We start from the raw sequence: 5,450 nt of genomic DNA, 5'->3' as shown, positions 1-5,450 counted from the left end.
CTTCAACCAAGCCAACAATTTCGCCCCAAGTTGTAGCAAAAGCAGTATTTTCATTTTGTATTTCAGATACAATTTCCTGTGAGAGAAAATAATAATGTATTAATTAAGTGATTTAATTATTAAATGAGTCTATGCTTCAATCAAACTCTGTAAATAGGAAAATAAAATCTTACCTCAATAGATAAGAGGTTTGAATCCAGTTCATCAACTTAAAGGTTTAGTTCCATACAAGTAGTAGAACTCCAAGGAACTCCAAAATCATCCCACTCAAGGTCAGCATAGCACTCCATTGTCAGTAAAAGTAAAAAATATGTTTAAAATGGAGCCTGGGTTTGAAACTTTGATAGAGAAAGACTGGTGGGTGTGGTTTCCCTGGGCAAACCCAGGCAAGCCTTCATTGGGAAATGTTTTCAAAAACATAACATTCTCGAATTTTCTCGCGGATTCTTTGTGAGTCAGAGATAAACTGGAAATGATGTAAGAGTAGGTGGGGCTTACTAAAAGTAGGCGGCGCTTAACAAAAGTGGGCGTGGCTTATAGAAACATCGCGACAAGTGGGCGGGGCTTAGTAAAAGTGGGCGTGGCTTACGAAAAACCTCATGAAAAGTGGGCGGGGCTTACGAAAAGTGGGCGTGGTTAATGCAAAAAATAATCTGAGGCTCAAGAGGTAGTCAAACAAGAGCATTAAGAGAAGTTTATCATTTCATAATGACACAAAAGGGGTATCTTGAAAGATATAAAGATTCAAATGTTTTATTTTAAAATATTTTAGATGGGGATTATTGTGCAAAGAAAATTAAACTATTGAAGGAATTTTAGAATGAACAAATCTTTATAGGTTCAATGAGTGAGCTAAACAATATGCATTGGTTATTTGAAAAAAGTGCTTCTCGGCTAAAAGGGGCGGCTATTAAAATCTCTATTCACTTACATGTTTTTGATATTTCTTTAGAATCACCTTTAACAAATCACAGTATATTCACCTGATGACTTTACGACTTGAACAAATCTTTATAGGTTCAATGAGTGAGCTAAACAATATGCATTTGGTTATTTTTTAAAAAATACCCCGAGGTTAAAAGGGGAGACAAATAAATATACCTTGGTATAAAAAGGGGGTTTATTTGTTCGGGTAAAAAATATGAATCGCTGAAAATCCCCATTCACTTTACATGGGGAAAGTGAGCCTGAATCAGTATATTCACCCTACTTATATTTATATATATATATATATATATATATATATATATATATATATATATATATATATATATATATATTCGTGATCAGACTGTTAATATCTTCCAGCACGGAATACTGACATTAATGTCCGAGCTTCAAGCAGTCCACATGTGGACAAAGAGAACAACAAAACACACCACTGTGTTTCGAATTGGCCTCTCGGGGTAGGCCGATATTTATTGGCTCGATCTCAAAAATGGCTGAAAACAGATTTGAATACACAGCACAAAAACCCTGCCAGAACTCTTGGCAACAATAGAGTTCCAAAAAAACAGGTTGTACAACTCACAGCTCCGCTCAACGATATCCGGGAATAACGATCACACTCTTCCAGATTTAACTCATTCCTTTAGACGGAGCTATCAACGATCAGCGCGACAGTGCTGTCGAGAGTCTTAAAAATCACTTGAAAATCGCTTTTAAAACATGCGATTTGTAGCGCTCGATATATTTTTCCACTCGCGATCTTAGAGCCACGTCTGTTGCCAACAATGGCGCCCCAGCTCTCACGCGGTCCACCCACCACGTCCGACCAGCCCACCAATCCCTGGGAGCCTGAAAATGGTCACGTGACGTCGTGGGCGGGACACTAAATTTGGTGAGAACATGGTTTTTCTCACAGTCCTCCCCACCTAAAGTAAAACCCGTCGGATAGACGGCGTTTTGAAACCAGTTATTGTATTAGTTGCAAATCACAGGGCAATATGATGGCGGTGATCGTTAACATTCTTGTACAATAAACAATGTTCATCCACAACACATTATTAAACACACCACACCACATTAATATCTAGCCCACCATATTTAACCATCACCCACACCACAATAGAGAGACAAAGGGAACTACACTTAACTTTGGTGCTCCTTGTCTACTAGATGGTGACTAAGGAGGTCAGCTAATCTGTTCTCCACTCCTTTCACGTGTTTGACTGTGAGGTCGTATTCTGAGAGGAGAAGCGCCCAGCACAGAATTCGCTGGTTGAAGGTTTTGGCTTGGCTGAGCCAACCGAGCGGGTGGTGGTCGCTGTAGATGGTGATGGGCCCATGGCCAATGTAGACAGCAAATACCTGGATTGCTGCCATGATAGCGAGGAGCTCCTTCTCTACAGTACTGTAATTCCGCTCCCTGGGCCGCTCCGACATGACCCGAGGAAATATTGTCATGGGCCAATTTCATGACTGACTGACAATGCCTCCCCGGTACGACAACTCGGTGTCGTACCTTCCACGTCTGGGTGAAGGACATGTTATTGGGGGAATATTTATGCATCAGCACACCTGCACCATTAACATAGTTGCCTGTTCGTCCAGGCTCGGAGTCTTCTTCCATTTCCCAGAGGATTGCAAGGGTGGGATCGAAGTGCTGATCCTCCACCAGACTGGTTACCGCAGACAATGTGGGAGTGACCTCAGGCACAGAACTGGGGTTGCTAACCGCCTCGGAGGACTGATCCTCCTCACCGGATTCGCCGACCGGCGAACAAGTAGCTGGGGTCCCTGTGTCACAGATGGGAACAGTCCCTGAGGAGCCCGGCTCCTGAGGTTGGCCTAACTGGAGGCTCGGGTGGACTTCAGTCGAAGCAACGTCACCGTCGGAGGCTGGAGTCAAGGCGCGAGGCTCCTCAGGCCGGAGTGAAGATATGTCTGGTCCGCCACTCTCTCTCTCTCTCTGCCTGTTTTCTCTGGGATCTAGTGACCACCACACAGGTCAGAGTCAATAACTACTCCCTGGCCATTGCATCATTGCCAATCAGCAAGGATACCCCCGGTACCGGGTAGTAGGGTACCACCGCACAGGTCATCGAACCCATAAAAATGTCACTTTGGACCTCGATGAGAGCAAGGGGATACCAGCCAAGAACCTGGTTAATGCCCCGAAGGACGATATACTCACCGGTATAATGCATCTAAGAGGTCGGAACTACCCCCGCCCGGAGAACACACAGTGTAGCCACAGTATCCTGAAGGTATTGGGCCTTAAACATCACCACCGAATTGGGGCCACCCACTAAGGCTGTCCCTGAATAATCCTGATGCAGAGGATGAATGGTATTAGCCTCGGTGGCAGTGACCTCTGTCACCGATGCCACCTCCTGCACGAGGGCCCAGTTGATGACCTCCACTGACCTCCCTCCTATGTAACAACCGGGTTACCTCGATAGGCCGGACTAGCTGGGTTAGAGAAACAGCGGTCTCCACCGTGCCCCACGCATTTGCAGAAATCGCACCAGGGCAGTGCCCTGGCCTGCAGCTCGCGACCGCCACCAGTGGAGGGCATCGGGGAACCCTTCTCCTCGATCCAGCAGCCGGGCAGACGGGGGGCGGTCTTGACCGCAGAATCCTCAGTCTTACGACACGACTGCGTGGCTTGCAACATTTTGCACACCAAAACATGTTTATTAATAAGCTTGACGCAGTCTGACAAGGAAACAGTGTCTCTATCGACAAGAAACAACGCTAAGTCCGGCGGAAGCTGTTGATCGATACGGTAACACACCAGGAGTTCCGCAACTGCTGGAGGTAACTCAATGGTGCTCCCCTCGAACCATCTCTGCAGCTGTTCCAACAAGACCTGCGAATATTCCTCATAGGTTTGACTGGACTGACGAGTCCAACTGAAAAAAATTACGCCTATAAATACACGGAGACACCGCATAGGCGTTCAAAATCTCGGCCTTCAACTTCCGGTATTCGTTTACATCCTCGGTTGCCATCCTCGCATATACCTCCTTCGCCTTTTCAGATAGATGGCTAACAAGATGGCTGACCCAGAAGCTCTCATCAATGCCACCGGAAGTCAACAACTTCTCCGCCATCTCCAGATACGTTTCTGGCCTCGTGTCTCCCGTCCAGTCCGGCAAACGAACATGAACAATTTCCGGGACTGGTGCAGCAGACACATCTGCCCGCTGTCGTTCAATCAACATTCGCCACTCATGCTCTCTGACGCGTTCAGCCTTTACCCTGTCATGCTCCCTGAATCGTTCAGCCTCTGCCGCTGCTCTTTCAGCTATCTCTACGTCATGCTTTCTGAGTCGCTCAGACTCTGCCCTGAGTTGCTCAGCCTCTGCCCTGTCATTCTCCCTGTTATACATGTCGAGTTGTTGAATCAGGGTCAGCCCGGACCAGAAGGTCGAACGCATGCATTTAGTCATGATGGGATCGCTCCCTAACATATCGGGTTCAGTGACCGGGTCAAGGCTGATTGCGTCGCTCACATCGACACCCACGTGACTGTCAACATGATCAGGTTTATCTCTCACTTCTCCAGCTGACATGGTTTGGCTACGAGTTATCATACGACAAGGGCACAAAACACTAAGTCTAAAAGGAGGCTGGGTCGAAATATTTCAGCAATATCTTTCACCACATGGGACGGCAAACAATATTGGGGTGATACATGTAATTCGCACACAACACTCAGTTGGGAAAATACGACACAAAATACCCAATAACACCACCGCACATCAAATTGCCAATGAGAAAATGCAACGTACAAATAACTCACGTTTTTTTTTTGCCGATGACCGGCGTAAACACAAGATAGTGTCCTATGGTGAGAAAATCCCTCCAAAATGGCGTCTGCTGGTGAGAAGGTTCCTCCAAGATGGCGTTTGCTGGTGAGGGAACGATGATCAGATGAAGGAAGATGGCGGCCCACTCTGGAATTTCTGTCTCAGTTCGAATGTCTCTTACTTGCAGGATCCCGAACGAGGCCCCATTTGTCGTGATCCCGGCTGTTAATATCTTCCAGCACGGAATACTGACGTTATGTCCGAGCTTCAAGCAGTCCACGTGTGGACAAAGAGAACAAAACACACCACTGTGTTTCAAATCGGCCTCGAGGGGTAGGCACGATATTTTATTGGCTCGATCTCAAAAATGGCTGAAAACAGAATTGAATACACAGCACAAAAAAACTACCAGAACTCTTGGCAACAATAGAGTTCCAAAAACAGGTCGACAACTCGCAGCTCCGCTCGATGATATCCGGGAATAACGATCACACTCGTCCCGATTTAACTCATTCCTTTAGATGGAGCTATCAACGATCAGCGCGACGGTGCTGTCCAGAGTATTAAATATCACTTGAAAATCGCCTTTTAAACATGCGATTTGGAGCGCTCGATATATTTTTGCACTCGCGATCTTGGAGCCACGTCTGTTGCCAACAATGGCGCCCCAGCTCTCATGCGGTCCGTCCACCA

The 5,450-nt window shown here is 46.3% G+C and overlaps 1 pseudogene; it reads right to left on the bottom strand.

Moving 5' to 3' along the window:
• Positions 1–1,428: 1,428 nt before the first annotated feature.
• LOC147033967 (uncharacterized) lies at positions 1,429–5,017 on the bottom strand (annotated as a pseudogene).
• Between the last annotated feature and the right edge of the window lie 433 nt (positions 5,018–5,450).

Source organism: Eptatretus burgeri, chromosome 1, assembly GCF_056783735.1.
Source record: "Eptatretus burgeri isolate ZD-2024b chromosome 1, Ebu_testis_v1, whole genome shotgun sequence".
Taxonomy (NCBI): Eukaryota; Metazoa; Chordata; class Myxini; order Myxiniformes; family Myxinidae; genus Eptatretus; species Eptatretus burgeri.
The sequence above is the reverse complement of the archived record's forward strand: the minus strand, read 5'-3'. Positions and strand labels throughout refer to the sequence as shown.